Here is a 21,171-nt window from a genome sequence, read left to right on the forward strand (position 1 = left end):
GAGTGGGATATTCATTTCTGAGTTTTCCATGTTTCTCTACCCTTGCACACCAATGTATGAAGGTAGACAGGCAATTCTGTCCCCTGACTTGATTGGTGGATATGGCGAGTGGGAGAGAGTGTTCACTCCATGGCCCAAAGCAGAAGAGGCTTTGAAGACATTGCCTTCTCTGGCTTTGAATTTTCTGTAGCCTGAAGCCCTGAAGAAATGTTGTTAAAGGCCTTTCAGGGTAAGGGTAACAAGGGGAGGGAAGAAGTGTTTTCTGTAGTCCAAGAAATGAGATTAGGGATCAGTCGGTCAGGACAGGAATGACAGGGTTAGTGAGAGTAGGAGTGCTCCCAGCCTGGTGGTAGCTCTGTAGAAGGAGCAAGACCCCAGGGAAAATCATTGCTTTGTATGACCAGGAAAAGTCGCATACAATTCCCAGCCTTAGCAGAAATTCCCTTACCTGTCATGCACCATGGAAGGAGGTATTGCTGGATCCCAAGGGCTACTTTTTGGCATGAAACCATGAAGATGTCAGTAGCAACCATGCTGGGAGCTGGAGGCTTCCCTGCTGTTTTAGAAACATCATTTATGTGTCCACTTATTATAAACTTGGGAGGGAAGGAGGCTTCAGTAACAAATGAGATTAAATTTTTTGTTGACAATTATTTTCTTACCTTTTCAAAACTATATTTAAATGGATGTGAAGGCCAATTAATAACAATAGGGCATAGAAAGCTGGGTGAGGAAAGGTATTTGGATCTCCAAAAGATGAAGGCCTTCAGGAGGAGATCAGTTGAGTAGGATTTCTGGTTCATCTTTTGGCTTCTGTGTTTTTGAGGTTTTATAACAGAACCTTCTGGGGAAGTCAGTGGGAAAGGCCACACAGGAGGCTCCAGGGCCTGCAGGGGCATGTAGCAAGGGTGCAGTGCGGACAAAGTGCTGGGTGTTCTCAGGAATGTGGTCAGGAGGATTGGACTGCTCTCAATTTTCTGCTTTTAAATTCACCATGGCCAGTGACAGGCTTTCAGGGTAAGGACAAAGCAGAATACTACAGTGGGGGTGACATTAAAGTCCTAATGAGAGAACTTCATCATCTCATGATTCTGTCAAGTAAAATAATAAGAATCTGGGCTAGGCTCAGCCAAACATTATCGGTTAAAAACATTTAAGAATCGACAGCGACAGAAGACACATTGGTGCTGCCAGCCCTCCACGTGTCTTCCTTTTGAATCCCTGTGCTTCTGTGTGCTGGCAGCTCTGTGCGGGGCACGGTGACTGCCCTGAGCATTAGTCAGGATGGGCTAAATTACTGTGGTAACAGTAACGTCATATCTCAGTGGCTTAAAACAATAACATTTCTTTCTCTCTCACGTTACATCCTCATTGCACGTGGACTGGAGGCTCTGCTTCATGTCAACCTCACTGAGGCAGGGAATGAGGTTCCTTCTTCATGCTTCCCTGGAAAATGGGCCACTGTCCTGCTTTGAACACTTCAGAGCCCCAAGCTTTGGAGTGCCTTCCTTGAAATTGTCTGTGTCCCACTCTTGTAGCTGTGACCAGCAAGGACTGGCAGGGTTCCCTGAGTTTGGATCTGCTGCCACATGGGTCCCAGTTGTTAGGAATGCATACCTTGAAATTTTCTACGTCCCCATGCAGTACCTGGGACTGGCAGGGCCAGAGCTGGCAGAGCTATCTTGGTGGTGTACCCTGAGGACACCTCTAAGATGAATGTTGGTCCCAGTCCTGTTTCCTTTTGTGAGAATACTTGCTGACCAGCTATCAAGTTTATGGGGTCAACCGGATGCCCCGAGAACCATCTCACCTCAACCTTGCACCTATGGGCTCATGTTGAACCCAGCTGCCAGACCCAGGTTCCAGGAGAGAGGTCTGGAAAGTGAACCACTCCAGCTGGCCACCATGGTGCTTGTTTTATGGGCATGGGGCACCAGAATGGTATGAAAATGCTGATTTGGGGTGACTCTCACTCACGTTAGATACAGGATGAATTCAGGGATCTGGGCTACTGACAGCCCACTGCTGATTCTTGCATTTGACCTGTGTGTGTGGGTCCATGTACATCATGCATGTTCCAATCACAGCTGCCTCTGGTCTGCGGCACCCAGTGGAAGCAGGAGTGGTGATGGGGTTTCTTTATGCTGTACACTTTCTCATCACTGGCTACCAGGTGGTCACTCCATCCCCTCCACAGTCTCTATAAGGGTTTGGTAGTTCCCGAGATTTTGTATTTTTCTCATCTGTTTTTTGTTCTCCTTATTTTTCTACCTTCTTTCGAGTTGAGTATATTTTATGATTCCATTTTTATTTCCTTTGTTATCTTATTAGCTTTAACCGTTTGTTGTAGTATTTTGGTGGTTACTTTAGAATTAATTTATAGTATACATCTATAACCTATCACATTCTACCTTCAAGTAGAATATTATACCGCTTCATGGATAGTATAAGAAACTTACAACACTTTAATACTTCCATTTTTTCCCTCCTAGCCTTTGCACTTTTGTTGTCAAACATTTTACTTCTACATATGTTAAAACCACCTACTACATTGTTACTATTATTATTATTTTGTTTTGAGACAGAGTCTCGCTCTTGTCGTCCAGGCTGGAGTACAGTTGCGTGACCTCGGCTCACTGCAACTTCCGCCTCCCGGGTTCAGGCAATTCTCTTGCCTCAGCCTCCTGAGTAGCTGGCACTACAGGGGCGTGCCACCACACCCAGCTAATTTTTTGTATTTTTAGTAGAGACGAAGTTTCACCATGTTGGCCAGGCTGGTCTCGAACTCCTGACCTCAGATGATCCACCTGCCTCGGCCTCCCAAAGTGCTGGGATTACAGGTGTCAGACATCATGCCCATCCTATTTTTTACTTTAAATAATCAGTAATCTTTCAGGTAGATTTAAATCATAAGAATTTTTTTTTAATGTTTCTGCACATGGTTGCTATTTTCAGGGATCTTTGGTTCTTTGTGTACATCCAGATTTCTATCTGAAATAATTTTTCTTCTATGTGAAAAGTATTCTTTCACTTTTATGATAGTGCTGGTCTGCTGATAATGGATTCTTTCAGCATTTGTATGTTTAGCATGTTTTTATTTTGCCTTCATTTTTGAGTGACATTTTCACTCGTTATGGAATTCTAGGTTGACTTGTTTTTGTTTTTGTTTACCTTTCAGTACTATTAAAGCTGTTGCTGGCTGGGTGCGGTGGCTCATGCCTGTAATCCCAGCACTTTGGAAGGCTGAGGTGAGTGGATCACCTGAGGTCAGGAGTTTGGGACCAGCCTGGCCAACATGGCAAAACACTGTCTCTACTAAAAATACAAAAAATTAGCCGGGTATGATGGTGTGCACCTGTAATCCCAGCTACTCAGGAGGCTGAGGCAGGAGAATCGCTTGAACCTGAGAGGTGGAGATTGCAGTGAGCCAAGATCATGCCATTGCACTCCAGCCTGGGCAACAAGAGTGAAACTCCATCTCAAATAATAATAATAATAATAATAATAATAATAATGATAATAAAATAAAATAAAGCTGTTGCTCCATTGTTTTCTGGGTTCCATTGTTTCTGACTTAAAAATCCACTGCCACCTTATCTTTGTTTCTCTTTATGTGTACATCTTCATTTCTCTTAAGATCTTGTCTTTATTGTTGGTTTTTAATAGTAGTGTGCTATGGTGTAGTTTTCTTCATGTTTTCTTTTGCCTCTTTGGAGTTCTTTGAGCTTCTTGGATCTGTAGATTGGTAGTTTTATCTATTTGGAAATTTTTTGATTACTAGTACTGCAAATATATATTTTTATCTACCATTCTTTCTCCTTTTCTTTGGGAACTCGAATTACATGAGTATTATTCTACGTGAAATTGTCACACAGCTCATTAACATGCTATTCATTTTCTCAGTATTTCTTCCCTTTGGGTTTCATTTTGGACATTGTCTATCGGTGCATCTTCAAATCGCTAACCCTTTGCGTCTCGCACCTCTTCTCCTAGAGCTTAATCTGCTGTTAAGCCCATTTAATGGATTTTTCGACTCAGTCATTTTAGTGTTTATCTGTAGAAGTTTTATTTGGCTTTTTGTACTTCTGTATTTCTACTTAATATACCAAAACTTTCCTCTGTCTTACAGAACACTTAAAATACAATCACAATACCTATTTTAATGTCGTTGACTGCTAATTCCATCATCTTTGTCATTTTTCAGTTATTTTTTAGTTGAGTTTTCTGCTCATTTTGGGTTATGTTTTTCTACTTCTTTAAATGCTTGCTAACTTTTGATTAGATGTCAGGAATTATAGATTTTATCTGTTGAAACCAGATATTTTTGTGTCCCTATAAATGTCTTAAGGTTTTTCAGGGATGCAGTTAAATTATTTGGAAGCAGTTTGATTCTTTTGGTTCTTGCTTTTAATCTTTGTTAGGTAGGACAAGACAGATCGGAATTTATTCTGGGGCTAATTGTTCCCACCGCTGAGGTAAAATTCTTCTGTGTACTCTACTGATATCTTACGAATTACAAGCTTGACCTTCTCACCCTGGTGGGGGCGCATCCTCCAGTGGTTTACTAAGAAGGGAAGGTATTTGAGAACTTACATATCCTAAAACAACATTTATCCTACCCTTATATTTGGTTGATAGTTTTTCTGAGTATAAGCTCTGGTAGAAATTGGAAAAAAATTTCTTTCAAGATCTGAAGGTATTATCCTATTGCTTCTAGCTTCTCGTACTGCTTGTAAAAATTCCAAACACATCTGCTTCCTAACCCTTTGTGGGTGACCTGCTATTTCTTTCTGAAATGTTTTAGAATTGTCTACTTGTTCTAACTTCTCTAAAATTTTATTACACTGAATATAGGAGTGTTTCTATCATTATCCATTTCCCTGGGCATTTGGTAAATGCTTTCTATCTGAAATTCTTGTCCTTTAGTTCTTAAAAATTTGCTTGAATTATTTTGCTAATAATTTGTCTGTCATTTGTTTTTCTGGAAATCACATTGTTTGGATGTTAGACTTCATGACCTAGTAATTTTATCTTTTTAAATTAAAATGATATTTTTCATCTCTTTTCTTTTTAGTTTCTGTGATTTATAAAAGTTATCTTCTAAAGTTTTTATTACCTCATTTCTCATTTGCCCCGAGAAAACTGCACTGGCAGCAAGCTGCACTTTTTTTTTCTAAATGGGAAATGAGTTAAGTTTCTTTGTTTCTGCTATTATGCTTCCCGTTTCTAAGAGTTCTATTTTGTTTTCTAATCTCCCCCTCCTCCTCCTCCTTCTTCCTCTTCCTCCTCCTCCTTCTTCTTTTTCATTTCTTCTTCTTCTTCTTCTTCTTCTTCTTCTTCTTCTTCTTCTTCTTTTCTTCTTCTTCTTCTTCTTCTTCTTCTTCTTCTTCTTCTTCTTCTTTTCCTCCTCTTCCTCTTCCTCCTCTTCCTCCTCCTCCTCCTCCTCCTTCTTCTTCTTCTTCCTCTTCTTCCTTCTTCTTCTCCTGTCTTTTTTTTTTCAAAGATGGATGCAATGTCTTTTCCTTTTCTGCCAGTTGCTCCTTTCTGTTTGCTTGTCACTTAGTTCTCTGCATTCCATGTTAGAGGCTGTCTTCACACATCTGGTAGTCCTTGGTTGTTTGCTCAGGCTTAAGAGTCAAGTGACTTAAGAGATAATCACATGCTCTGAATACTTTGATGTACTTCTGGACTGTGAGCTTCATTGTAGAAGGATCAGCTTGAAATATTTACCTGGGAACCTCTGGGATTGGTGTCTTCAGTGTCGTCCTTTGGGCTGGTTGGGTTCTCCAGAAAAGCCTCTTCTAAACTTCTGCAGGGAAGGTGTGGCTGGTTACTAGTGTTCTGGAGTCCAGGAAGAAAGAGGGTGGTCAATGTTTGGTATGCAAGTTTCCTTAATGCATCTGTTTCCCTTGTGCTACTCTGCTCTTAAGTGTGCATGATGTTTCCTATTCACAGACAATCTTTTTTATTCTCCCCAGATAATAATTCTTCAGACCAGCTGAGATAGGAAAGAAGCAATTTCCCAGTGGTCTGTAATTGGGAGTGGGGATCTATTTTTTTTTTAAGAATTTATTAGGTGCCAGGCATGAGTATACATTCTTAACAAATCTTAACTTACAAATAGAGAAGTGTTAATATCCCATTTCTCAGATACAAGAACTAAAGCACAGAGTGGTAAAGTAACTTGCCCAACACTTCTGAGCCAGTAAATGGCCAGCTGGAATTGGGCTCCTTAATGTGTCATCTTGACAATACCACACAGTCAGCTCCAGATCTGACAGTTACACAGCTTTCAAATGATCTTCCTCTTCTTAGATACCTCCTCCATTCTACCCCACTTCCAGAGGTGACACCTGGTGCTGCCAACTATGAAGCCTTTTGAGGATTCTACATTCTTCTTTGGATTGTTTCTTGGCTCTCCCTACTGTTGGCTTAGAACTGCCAAGTCAGTTACCATTCACCCATCTGCTTTCCAGCCTCCAATATCAGGGGGATGTTGTCTTCTCTCTTTGTCTCCTTGCCTTTTGAGTTTATTCTTTTTAAACAAAATCTCCTTGCTCTAGTTTCAGTGGGATTACGAGAGAGGGTGCTTTAGATGCATGTGCTCAATCTGCCATCTTTACCTTAAAATCTTGGGATGGAAGTTTCCACCACCCTGGTGTGAAGACAGATTTAATTTGAATCACAAGTTATGGAGAAATGAATGAATGAATGTTTCTTGCACTCTTAAATTTGTAGATACAACTTATTCTGTTTCATATGCTCTGATACATATTCTTTTTTTTTTTTTTTTTGAGACGGAGTCTCATTCTGTTGCCCAGGCTGGAGTGCAGTGGTGTGATCTCGGCTCATTGCAAGCTCTGCCTCCTGGGTTCATGCCATTCTTCTGCCTCAGCCTCCCAAGTAGCTGGGACTACAGGCACCTGCCGCCATGCCTGGCTAATTCTTTGTATTTTTAATAGAGATGGAGTTTCACCGTGTTAGCCAGGATGATCTCGATCTCCTGACCTGATGATCCGCCTGCCTCAGCCTCCCAAAGTGCTGGGATTACAGGCGTGAGCCACCATGCCTGACCCTGATACATATTCTTATGTCTCTGAGGAATTCACACGTCTGTCTCTGTAATGTGGACATTTTGGGGATGTGTTCATGTTTCTTAAGCAGAAAATGACTCCTCAACCACCCAATCCCCACATACACATTAATGAGCTACCTGATCTTGTGAAGAATATTAACCTCTGTGGCTTTAGCTTCCTCATTGGCAATATTCTTTTTTCCTTAAGGAATAAGCTGGCCCATGCATCTGGCATCCTTCTGCCCCTGGCATGCTTGATTTTATGAGTCTGTGAGGTTACTTAGTATATAGTGCACCCCATGTTTGCAATTTTTCCCTCTGGTGGAGGTTTCCCATGTGTGGTCTCTTTGTTTCATGGGCACAGGCATAAGTCCTTGCCAGCTGTCAGTCTCCTTCTCATCCCACTGGTCTGAAAAACTAATGTCTTGGCAGGTTTTGTGCTGAATTCATCCTCAGTTATAGCCACTTACTGACCTTCTACTCAGTGGCAGGTGCTCTCTTAATACATGCAGCACACAGAGATAAATTAGTCAAGTCCTGCTGTCCAGAAGCTACTGATCCAGCAGGGAAGACAAACACATAGCACAGTATCATACTAAGAAATAGGTTCTTTGATAGCAGTGAAAATAAAATATGCTGGAAGGAGCACAGGGAAGGAGTGATGAATTTTGCCTGTAGGGATGAGGGAAAGCTTCATACACACTGTGACACATGCACCAGTTCTCACAGGAAAGTACGAATGTTCTAGGCTATGGAAATAGTGTTGACAAAGGGGGGATGATGTGGGAGAGTGGAAGAAGAGGGAGAGAAGGCGGTGAAGTACAGTGAACATGTGTTGCTATTTTCTGCATATCAGGAGCATAGATAGGCATGGTGGCAAAGGGGTTATCCTGAGAGAAGAGAGAAGGTTGGCTGAGCAAAAGCTAGTTACCTGGTTGAAGCCTTATTCTGGAGTTTGATTGCCTGGTTTGCAAACTTAGTTTCGTCACTTACAGACCCTGTGACTCTTAGAAAGTTGCTTTACCCTTTGATATGGTTTTGCTGTGTGTCCCTGCTCATATCTCATGTCCAGTTGTAATCCCCAGTGTTGAAGGAGGGGCCTGGTGGGAGGTGATTGGATCACGGGGGCAGATTCTCCCTTGCTGTTCTGGTGATAGTGAGTGAGCTCTCATGGAATCTGGTAGCTTAAAAGTTTGTAGCACCTCTTGCTTTGCTCTCACTTTGCTCTTTTCCTCCAGCCCCAGCCATGTGTAAGAAGTGCCTCCTTCCCCTTTCCCTTCTGCCATGATAGTAAGTTTCCTAAGGCATCCTCAGCCATGCTTCCCATACAGCCTGTGGAACCATGAGCCAATTAAAACTATTTTATCAATTACCCAGTTTCAGGAATTTCTTTATAGCAGTGCAAGAATGGACTAAGATACCCTTTCTTCAGTTTCCTTATCTGTAAAACAGGAGAGATTATACAAATAAAACAAACTGATGCATGTAAATATTTTTGCACAGTATATGACACATAGGATAAGTGCTCAAATGTTGGCTTTAATTTTATATGCCTGTTTATCTTTTCATCCTTCCATTCAACTATCCACTTCTCTTTATATCTTCTCTTGTTGTACAAAGGTTTTGGCAGAAAGAAAAAGGTATTTAAGGGCTCTCAGGGAGAGTACGATGAGTTCTATTTTAGATGTTATGAGTTTGCTGTGCCTGTGGGATACTCAAGTGGTGATGTCAAACAGAGGTTTTGAAAATTTGGTTCCAGGTGTTCAGAGGAGAGGTCAGAGTTGGAGACATGGATTTGTGAGTGACAGGTGAAGTCAATGGAGGGAATGAGATTAGAATTGGAGGGGAGATTGAGAATGAAGAAGTCTAGGGCATTAGTACCTTGAGGAACTTCTCCATTTCAAAGTAGAAAGAGGAAGAGGAGAAGGGAAGGTATATTACTCTGCTTGGGCTGCCATAACAAAATACCAAATACTGGACAGCAGCATAAACAACAAGAGTGTCTTGTCTCACAGCTCTGGAGGCCAAAAGTCCAAAAATCAAGGTCCACAGGGTCAGGCTCTGTTGAGGACTCTTTTCTTGGCTTGCAGATGGCCACCTTCTCACTGCATCATCATGTGGCCTGTTTTTGTTGTGTGCAAACAAGGAGATGGAGGGAGAAGCAGGAAGAAAGAGAAAGTGGGAGAGAAAGCGCTCTCTGGTGTCTCTTCTCATAGGAACACTAACCACATCTGATCAGGTCCCCACCCTTATTACCTCATTTAACCTTGACTACCTCCATAAAGTTCCTGTCTTCAAACACAATCACATTGGAGGTGGGGACTTGAATTGTGTACCCCCTCCCCTAACTCATATTAGGGGATGGGGGACCCAATTCAGCTCATAGCAGAATGTGACTTAGAAAAATAGAAGAGGGCTGGGTGCAGTGGCTCACACTTGTAATCCCAGCACTTTGGGAGGCCGAGGCGGGTGGATCACGAGGTCAGGAGATCGAGACCACAGTGAAACCCTGCCTCTACTAAAAATACAAAAAAATTAGCCGGGCGTGGTGGCGGGCACCTGTAGTCCCAGCTACTTGGAGAGGCTGAGGCAGGAGAATGGCGTGAACCCAGGAGGCGGAGCTTGCTGTGAGCCGAGATTGCACCACTGCACTCCAGTCTGGGTGACAGAGCGAGACTCCGTCTCAAAAAAAAAAAAAAGAAAAAGAAAAATAGAAAGAAGAGGTAAGGGAGAATTTGAGGGACAGCAGGGAAACTGGGGGATGAGAGAAGTTCTTGAAAATGCAAGGCCAAAAGCGTCAAAAGATGCAGTAATAATAATACAAAAAGAATAGCTACAATGTCATGTGTAACTATGGTGGGTAACCTTTTACATGAGTTACTCCATAATTCCTCATGTCATCCTGTGCTGTCAGTGCCTTTTTGAGTTCAAGAAACTGAAGTTGGTAGAAACTGAGTAACGTGGTGGAGCGTCCCTAGCTGGTTAGTGGAGAGCCAGTTTTCAAACATGGGTTTCTGATCCCAAGGTGTGTATTGTTTCCACTGTGCTCAGTTGCTCTCCTTGCGGGAGGTTGATGTTGAGAAGAGGTCACAGGGTTGGAGGGGTTTTGGGATGGGTCAATGATGGTATGAGAAAAAGGGTGCTGGTCTGACTTAGGCCCATGGGCTGTATTTTCTGACCCTTGCTAAGAGAAACATAACTGTGACTGTAAAGAGAGAGGGAGGTTAGTGGCTGGTTAGGGATGGGTCAATGGTGGTAGGAGAAAAAGAAGGGCAGGTTTCAGGATGTGGGTTGTACGGGGAAGTGAGGAAGTGCAGCCTGGTAAATCTTAGACCATTGTGAGGAATGTAGGTGCCCTCTGACATGTTGTCCACTCATGGGAAAGATGACTCTGTAGTCAGATAGCTCTAGGAAGCCCAGCATTCTGTGGTTCTTGGTATCAGAACGCATGTGCACAACATTAGATATTTTCTGCCCTACCCTCACTTATTGGAGCTGCATTGCTGGCCAAAAGCTCTGCATGGGTTTTGACTGCAGGCAGGTGCAACCCAACAGCACCTCACCTCAAGCATGCACCTGTACCTGATGCTGCCTGCTGTCACCATGGGCCTCTTCTCTGGTTCCCACAGGTTGTTGGATGTATTTCCCCCTGATTCCTGCATTACACACAATCCTGCAATGTGGTGTACACAGGAGCCAGCATCTGCCTGCTGGTGGCAGCCAACTTGGCAGTGCAGCCTCATTTTCCCTCTCTACTTCCCCTGCTTTCCCCCCTTGTCCCTGTCATGCTCCTTGGGATTGTACTTCCTAACAAGGCACGTAAGTCTTCCTAAATAGTGCAGAAGGCTTCTGACTCAGGCTCATTTCTTTTGAAAATGAAGCTTATACATGCAGGCCGTAACACCCCTTCCTTTAGAGATTCACTGTATATGTAAGCATAATATAGTTTCTAAGAATTTTTACAGAAAAAGCCTCTGCGTAATCCAGAGAGCTATTAAACTTTGAGTCTCTTTCTTTTTTGATGTTAAATGTTACACTAATTCAACTCCAAGGATTATAGTGTTTTACAATCTATGGGACACAGATTGAGTTTAGCTTGTGTAGTCTATTTCCAAGGGAAGGAATCAGCAAACATTTCCCTATAATGGGCCATATAGTAAATATTTTAGGCTTTGCAGGCCATAAGGTCTCTGTCGCCACTACTGAACGCCAGCATTGTAGCCAGAAGTAGGCATAGATAATGCAGACATGAATGGGCAGAGCTTTATTTACAAATTAGATGGTGGGCTGAATTTGGCCCATGGGCCATAGTTTGCTGACCCCTGCTAAGAGAAACATAACTGTGAATGGAAAGAGAGGTAGGTTAGTGGCTGGTTAGGGAAAGACAGCAGAACTGAAATGAGGGAAAAATGCAAGGAAACTGAGGGTGATCTCCTCTCATTGCTAAGTGTCTCTCACCCTTCTTTGTGTGCTTCCTGAATTCCTTGATATTGTCAACATAGCAAGCATGGAAAATAACCTCTCACTTTGCCTATAATCTGTTTGGCATGATCAAGGTAGGTCAGCTGTTCAGAGTCACCTTTGGCCTCCCTGGCCTTGTACATAGATGTACAGCATTTCCAGAGTCCTTCTCAGCCCTGCATCATCAGGAGTTGATGAAATCCTATTATTCTTGCCCATTGCTAGCATTGATCTCATGGCTCTGCCTCCCTAAGCAGGCTGCTTGTTGGTGTAGTGCATCTTGGGGCGATCTATGGTGCCAGGCCCGATGGAAGAGGGGCCTGAGCAGCTCTTCCCAAACCCGGCTGGGCTTGTGGGTGTGTAAACAAGCAGTGTGGTGCAGAGTATCAAGTGTGCCTAGCATGTCCTATTTTTTTTTTTTAACATTTTTCTTTTCATAGTCAAGACAACAGGAATATATCATTAGGCTGATTCCAGCTTAGATATATGAGAACTGAGAAGAGAAGGAAGGGTAGAAGGGGAGGAAAATTCACAGGCAGCCAGCACCTGCTGATGCCAGGCCCCTTGGTAGGCACTTCGCATGCTATCTCATGTAATCCTCAGAGTCTTTGAGTAAATGCTGTTGTTTTTATCTTTCTGAAGAATCAGAGATGATATATATCTTGCCCAAAGTTATATGGCTAGCATGAAGGGTAGCAGCAATAAAATCCCAGAAAGGCAACACCAACACCTGTGCAATTCTTTCTACTTCTCACTGAGACATGCCTGCTACTTGGCATGTCTGCAAATGAAGTCCCTGTGGCACTGAGTCAGTTTCTTCTACATGTGAAGGAGTGTATGACACTGCTGTCAAGTGTAGATACATGCTGAAATTTAAGTGTGAAACCAGCTCCCTTTCAAGTTGTTACACTAGAACATGAGAGAAGCTATGTCTCTATTTCTCCATTCCTAGTAGCTGAACTAACTTACCCACTCCTTGCAGCTCAACCTTAGACGTTTGGAGCAACCATATTCAGAGAGGGTTGTGTAGAAAGAGAATAGAGTCCATGAAACTCAAATACCTATGTGACTAGTACAGAGCCAACTTTTGCAGAATTGCTCTCAACAAGCTCTTTTCTCATATGCTGTTTGCATGATTTATTATTAAAATCAATGGCATTGTACTGTATCAGCTGGTCAAACCAGGGACTGATCATATGTAAAACGAACATGAAAGAAGCCATGTATGGGATGAGTAGAAGGCAGGCCTACCAACTCTAAAATGATGGGTGAGCTGAAATTTTGATGCTTCTGGTGGAGTAGTAGGCATCAGATCTGATCGAATCTGCTCTCTTGGGGACAATGAATGCTAGGTGAACTATAAGAAAGAATTTTTTTTTAAAGTTCAGATTCTTATCTTTGAGGATGTGAAGACTTGTTCTGGCTTCCAAGGAAGCTAGTTTGACAGATGACAGTTATGGAAGAACTAGGTGGGAAGTGGGGCTGTGGAGGACTTCCTCTGTGCTTTCTGGCAAGTCTCTGTTGTTGAAGATTATTGCAGTGCCTGCTCACTGAATTCCCAGGACATGTATGTGGCAGGCGGGAGCAGAATCTGGGGTGTACACTTCACTCTTGATCAAAACCATTAGACTTAGTGCTGAGGCCCACTGGAGAAGCCCCTGACACCGACAGCCAGCTCTCCCATCTTGGGACTGACCTTTTGCTTGGCTTTGGCCTCTGACTGCCCTGATCCTGCCCACAGAAGTGACTGGACTCTGCTTTGACTTGGATTCGTGCTCTTGATGGGAGGTGTCCATGTGAGTATCTCTGTGAGATGGGAGAAAGGAAACTATGATGCATAAATGTGCACCACCACATGTATTCATCAGGAGTCACCAGAGAAACAGTCAATAAGATATATACAGTTATACATATGGGGAGGTTTACTGCAGGAATTGTCTCATGTGGTTATGGAGACTAAGAAATCCCATGATCTGCTGTCTGTAAACCAGAGACCCAGAAAAACTGCTGGTGTAATTCAGTCCAAATCTGAAGCCTGAGAGCAAGGAGCACCCATGTCTTCAGGCAAGAGAAGATGGATGTCTCAGCTCAAGCAGAGAGACTGAAGCTGACATTCCTCTACCTTTCTGTTCTATTCAGACTCTCAACAGAATGGATGATGCTCATTCATATTAATGAGGGTGGATCTTCTCAGTCTACCAATGCAAGTGCTAATCTCTTCCAAAAACACCCTCATAGACACACCCAGGAATAATGTTTTACCAGCTATTGGGAATTCCTCAGCCCAGGCAAGTTGACACATAAAATGAACCACCACACCATGGGAATTGGTGGCTGTGTTAACTGGCAGAGCCTTCACAACAACACATGTTGGGTGCTCTGGCTCAAAGAGAGATATGAATTAACTGAAAATAGTATAGGATGAGACCTGGGGGAAGTGATTAAACAATGGCCAGGCCTCCTGTTGATCACAGTTCTTGAGAATGGAGAATTCACCTCTAGCTTCCTGGGTTCATCTCACTCTAACATACATAAATGTCCAATAGTACCTTTATTTGTAATAACCCCAAACTGGAAACAATCCAAATATTCATCAATAGATGAGTGTGTAAACAAAATGGGGTACGCAATAACAGTGAATAAACGACTGATCCACGGGACAGCGTGGATGAATTGCAAAGTAATTATGTTGAGTGAAGGAAGCCAGACAAAAAGAGAGTACATAGTCTGTGATTCTAATTACATAAAGTTATAGAAAATGCAGACTAAGCTACTGTGACAGGAGGCTGGGGATGACAGGGACCAGGAAAGGGATGGAGGAAGAAATTATAAAGGAGCAAGAAGAAACTTTGGAGGATGTTGAGATGTTGAATATGTTCATAATTTTGATGTGGTGATGATTTCATGGGAGTAAACACTTGTCAAAACTTATCAAACTATATTTTGAACATGGGCAGCTTATGGTATGTGAATGATACTTCAACGAATGTTTGTTTTAAAATCCAACTTGAAAGCCAACTTCCTTGGGCTCCACCTGTCCTCATATCTAAATTATGCCTTTCCTCCTTTTTCTACCTTCTCCAGAGGACTTCCTGAGGCCAGTGCAGGCACTAGGTTCATCTGGTTTATTATTATTCTAATGATGCCTGGCCTTAGAAAGAAATATAAATACTTATTGGCTGATAAATGCAAAGGCATGGCTTTAGGGTTAGGTGTGCCCATGCTTGGATTGCTGCTCTGTCACTCATGAATGAATTTACAATCATTGTGCTAAGCCTTTGTTTATTTATAAATTAGGGATAATCTGCCTCATGGAGTCATTGTGAGGAGTAAGTGTGAAAATGTTAGTGATGCACTCAGCAGAGTGTTTAGCACACCCAAGCTTTCATTCATGCTCCATTCTGCCTTAACTGGGGGCTCAATGGGGGATGTTAATGTCCCGTCCTGATGCCCACAGGGGAGACAATAAAAAAAACCAATATTTTTGAAAAAATATGCCCAGAAGTGTGGAGCATACTGGACTGTTTCCTCCTATTCCTGAATGAGGCTCTTAGGCTGGGAATGCCCCAGAAAGAAAGGAGGTGGTTCCTCTGCAATGTACAGTCAATTGGGTGAGGGGCAATCAATGCCAAAGCATTCCTGTAGAAACTCTTGAGAATCCAAGGTTAAACATTGGGAGCCAGTGGAAACAGCATTAATCTTTCTAAAGTCACTATTCTGAAATTTTAGGGCTGGTGTTCCCTAGAGAAGGGGCAGGTTGGATTTCTGAGTCCTATGATCTGAATGTTTGTATCACCCCAAAATTAATATGTTGAAACCTAATCTCCAATGTGGGAAGTAATTAGTCACAAGGGCAAAGCCATTATCAGTAGGATTAGTGCCCTTATAAAAGAGCACTAGAGAATATTAGTGCCCCTAGAAAAGAGATCTCAGAGAGCTGCTTTGCCCCTTCTGCCATTTGAGAACACAATGAGATGCCGTTAATAAACCAGGAAACAGGCTCTTACTAGATGCTGAATCTGTTGGCACTTTGATCCTGGACTTTGCAGCCTCTAGAACTGTGAGAAAACAATTTCTAATGCTTTATAAGTGATCCAGTTTATGATATTTGTGCTATAGTAGCCCAAACAGACTGAGGCACTGAGTCACCTCCAACCCTAGCTGACTCCACACCTTCCTGGGTGGGGGATCATGCCTTCATTAGTGGCCCCTGGCACTAATCCTGACCTTGCCTTGGTTTAAAGTCCTGAGGATGGGCCAGGTCTTATGAAACATGCACATTCCCGAGGAAGGCAAAGTGACTGAGGGAGGGCAAAGGGGAGCTGAGCCCTACTGCAAGTGGAACTGAAGAGGAGGGTAATGGGCCCTTCACATATTATGACAGACAAATCAATATCTTAGCACTTTTGTTCCTCCTCTACATCTGAGATCAATGGAGAGAAAAACACTTCAAATTATATTATTACTATACACCTAAAAGGGGAAATACAAAATAATTCTGAGATAAAGTATTTCTGGTTATTTTAAGATAATTTTCTGAAACCCAGGTAATTACTGGGTCACTAATAGATAAGGAAGGGTGATGAAAGATATTACATAACTTACTTCTGGCTCTGTTCTGATTTTGGAACCTTATAGCTTAAACAGTAAATCCTGAATAACTCCATGAATTTCCACTGTTAAGTAGAAGAACAGAGAGAAACACTTGGGGGCTTCTCTTTGAGAAAAGACTAAAAAAATTTACTATAGAGTTATGATTTAGATAAGAAATAACAAGAAACATTATAATAGATAAAGAGTCTAACATGTTTGTTCTGTTATATCATTGAAGAAAAGGTATCCAACCGTCCTGAGAAGTAGGTGAGAATGTGTTATTCAGGGAAAAAAGAGCCACTTTAAAACTGAGTGAAAGCAAGACAAGCTGTACCCAGCCTCTTAAAAGGTCATCAGGTCACATCTCTCTCTTAGTTTGAAGGTTAAAAGACAAAACAATTAAAAATAACAATAGCTACAATAATTTGTTAAGAAATACACAATATAAAATGTAAATTGTATCATCAAACATTTGAAGTTCAAGAAAGTGGTGTAAAAGTGCAGAGCTTTTTTTATGCCATCAAAGTTAAGTTGTTATCAGCCTAAAATAGCCTGTTCTATTAGATGTTTTTTGTAAGCCTCATGGTAGCCACAAAGCAAAGACCTATAGTGGATACACAATAGGTAAAATGTCAGGATTCCAAGCATACCCCTAGAGAAAATCACTCAATCATAAAGAAAGACAGCAAGAGAAGAAAAGAAAAAAAAATCTACAAAACAACCAGGAAACAATGAACAAAATGGCAGTAGTAAGTTCTTACCTTTTAATAATTACCTTTGTGATATCAAGATATAAATTTTTTGATTTTCATCAGCGGTTTCTGGCTCACAGCTCCTATAACCCTCATATTTTCCTAGGTAATTAGAGCAGTAAGAGTATCTTTTATTGCCAGGCATGGTGGCTCATGCCTGTAATCCCAGCACTTTGGGGGGCTGAGGCAGGTGGATCACCTGAGGTCAGGAGTTTGCGACCAGCCTGGCCAACATGGTGAAACCCTGTTTCTACTAAAAATACAAAATTAGTCAGGCATGGTGGTGCATCCCTGTAATTCCAGCTACTTGGGAGGCTGAGGGAGGAGAATTGCTTGAACTGGGGAGGCAGAGATTGCAGTGAGCTGAGACTGCACCATTGCACTCCAGCCAGAGGAAGAAGAACAAAACTTCATCTCAAAAAAAAAAAAAGAATATCTTTTGTTAAAATATTTTGCCTTTTTTCCTGGGTTCTTGAGACAGCTCCAGAACAACTGCAGAGCAATATAGGTGAGATATAGTCTTTTACTGTTTGTAACAAACCTCTTTCAACCACATCTGAGTTTATGTTAATGAGGTGAGTTTTGCAAATTTCCTAGATAACCGTAGGTTTGTGGGTGGGTTGCCATGCACAATGTGCTAAAAGGATTGGAACTCATAGCACCATCCTCACCTCAGGGGAGGAGAAAAGGGACTGAAGGCTGAACTGACCACCAATGGATGATGATTTAATTAATCATGCTTGCATAATGAAGCCTCTATAACAACTTTAAAGGACTGAATTCAAGGAGCTTCTAGGAAGGTGAACAAGAACATCTCCATGCATCAGGAGAGTGTTCACACATCAACTCCGTCGGGATGAAATGTCCTTTTCTTGAGACCCTTCCAGACCTCAGCTTATGTATCTCTTCATCTGGCTGTTCATTTTTATCCCTTAAAATACACTTTATGATAGACAAGTAAGTGTAAGTGCTTCCCTGAGTTCTGTGTGCTGCTCTTGCAAATTACTCAAATCCTAAGAAAGTCATGGGAATCTTGATTTATAGCCAGTTGGTCAGAAGCACAGGTAAAACAACCTGGGGTGGGCTTGTGATTGGTGTTGGAAGTAGGAGGCAGTTTGGGGACAGATCCCTCAACCTCTAAGAGATCTGATGCTATCTCCAGGTAGATAGTATTGGAAATGAATTGGAGAGGACCCAGCTGGTGTTCTGCTGCAGAATTAATTGCTTCCATAATATATGGGAAAAAACTCACACACATCTGGTGTCAGAGTTGTGTTGTGAGAATGTAGTGGGAGAAACTGAGTTTATTTTTCTACTCATACATATCCTTGAAAGTAAATGGATTAAATTCTCCAATGAAAAGATAAAATAGCTGAATGAATAAAAAAAAGAGGACCCAACTATATGCTGCCTACAAGAGATTCACTACACCTGCACAGACACATACAAACTGAGGGTGGAGGGATGGAAAAAGATATTTCACGCAAAAGGAAACCAAAAGAGAGCAAGAGTAGCTATACTTATCAGCTAAAATAGACTTTAAGTCAAAAACTGTGAAATGGGACAAAGATGGTCATGATATAACCATCAAGGAGTGATTCATCAAGAAGATATAAAATTTTAAATGTTTATGCACCCAACAATGGGACACCTAAATGTGTCAGGCATATATTAAGAGATCTGAATGAAGAAATAGACTATAATACAATAATAGCAGGGGATTTCAACAGTCCACTTTCAGCAATGGACAGATCCTCCAGACAGAAAATCAATAATGAAAATATTGGGCCTAAACTGCACATTTAGATGAAATGAACCTAACAGGCATATACAGAACATTCCGTCCTATAGCCACAGTATGTACATTCTTCTCAAGTGCACATTCTCCAGGATAGATCATTCATCAGGGCACAAAACAAGTCTTAAGAAAATTGCAAAGACTGAAATTATATTAAGTACCTTTTCTAGCCACGGTAGCATGAAACTAGAAATCAATAACAGGAGTAATTCTGGAAAATTCACAAATACATGAAAATTAAACAGCATGCTCCTGAACAACCAATAGGTCAATGAAAAATTAAAAGGAAAATTAAAAAAAATCTGGAGACAAATGAAAATGGAAACACAATATGCCAAATTTATGGGATGCAGCAAAAGCAGTTCCACAGGGAAGTTTATAGCAATAAACACCTACATCAAAAAAACCAGAAATATCTCAATTACAAAACCAAATGTTACACCTCAAGAAACTAGAAAAATGAGAAAAAAAATAAGTCCAAAGTTAGTAGAAGGTTGGAAATGAAGAAGATCAGAGCAGAAATAAATGAAACAAAGACTATAACACAAGAGAAAAGATCAATGAAACTAGAAGGTTTTTTTTTTTGAAAGTAAACAAAATCAACAGACCCTTAGCTAAAGTAACTAGGAAAAGAAGAGAGGAGAATGAAATAAATAAAATCAGAAATTAAAGAAAAGATGTTACAACTGATACCACAGAAATGCAAAGAACCATAAGAGGCTACTGTGAAAAATTATATACCAAAAAATTGGATAACCTAGAAGAATGGATAAATTCCTAAACACATACAACCTACTAAGACTAAATCATAAAAAAGAAAATCTGAACAAATTATAAATATAAAATTTGAATCAGTAATAAAAGGTTTTCTATGAAAGGAAAACCTGGGACTTGATGGCTTCTCATTGCTGAATTCTACCAAATATTAAAGTAGAACTAACACCAATCCTTTTCAAACTCTTCCAAAACGTTGAAGAAGAGGGAATACTTCCTTATTTATTTTATGAGGCCAGCACTTCCGTAATACCAAAGCCAGACAAGGATACTACAATGAAAGAAAATTACAGGACAATATTCCTGATGAACATAGATGCAAAAATCCTCAACAGAATAGTAGCAAACTGAATTCAGTACACATTAGAAGGATCATTTGTCATAATCAACTGGGATTTATCCCAAGGATGCAAGAATGGTTCAACATATGCAAATCTATGTGATACACATTAACAGAATGAAGGACAAAAACAATATTACCTCAGTAGCTGCAGAAAAAGCACTTGAAAAAATTCAGCAGGCTTTTATGATAAAACCTCTCAGCAAACTAGTTATAGAAGGACTGTACCACAACGTAGCATAAGGCATATATGAGAAACCCACAGCTAACATATTCAACGGTGAAAAGTTGAGAGCTTTTCCTCTAAGATCAGGAACAAGATAAGAATGTCCACTCTCACCACTCCTATTCAACATAGTACTGGAAGTACTAGCCAGAGCAATCAGGAAAGAGAAAGAAATAACAGCCATTTAAATTGGAAAGAAAGAAGTTGAATTGTCCCTGTTTGAAGACAAATTGATTATATATACATATATATATGTGTGTGTGTATATATATATATATGATCAAACAACCATATATATACACACACACATATATATATATATATATATATATAAAACAATGATGACTCCACCAAAAAACTGTTAGAACTAATAAACAAATTCAATAAAGTTGCAGGAAAGAGAATCGACAACAATAACCAGTAGCACTTTTGTACACTAACAATGAACTATCTGAAAAGGAAATCAAGAAAGTGATCCCATTTACAATAGCTACAAGATATAAAAATACAATGCTTAGGAATACATTTAACCTTGGTGGTGAAAGACCTGTACAATGACAATTATAAAACATTGATGAAAGAAATTGAAGAAGACACAAATTAATGGAAAGATGTCCTATGTTTACAGATTAGAAGAATGAATATTGTTAAAATGTTCATACTACCCCAAATTACAGATTCCATGCAATGCTTATCAAAATTCCAATGAAATTTTTCACTGAAATTGAAAAAACAATTCTAAAGTATGTATGGAACCATAAAAGACCCCAAACAACCAAAGCAATCTTGAGTAGAGAGAAAAATACATCACATTACCTGATTTTAAAATAAACTAAAATGCTATAATAGAATGGTACTGGCATAGCAATATACACAGTGGGACAGAATAGAGAGCCCAGAAATAAAACCACAAAATTACGGTCAATTGATTTTTGTCAAAGTTGCCAATAACTCATAGCAGGGAAAGGACAGCCTCTTCAACAAATGGAGTTGGTAAAACTGGTTATCCACATGCAGAATGAAATTAGACACTTATCTCACCCCAGATAGAAAAATCAACTCAAAATGGATTGAAGATTTAAATGTAAGACCTGAAACTGTAAAACTACTAGAAGAAAACATAGGAAAATGTACCATGACATTAGTCTGGGC

Source organism: Hylobates moloch, unplaced genomic scaffold, assembly GCF_009828535.3.
Source record: "Hylobates moloch isolate HMO894 unplaced genomic scaffold, HMol_V3 SCAFFOLD_3, whole genome shotgun sequence".
In the NCBI taxonomy this organism is placed as follows: domain Eukaryota; kingdom Metazoa; phylum Chordata; class Mammalia; order Primates; family Hylobatidae; genus Hylobates; species Hylobates moloch.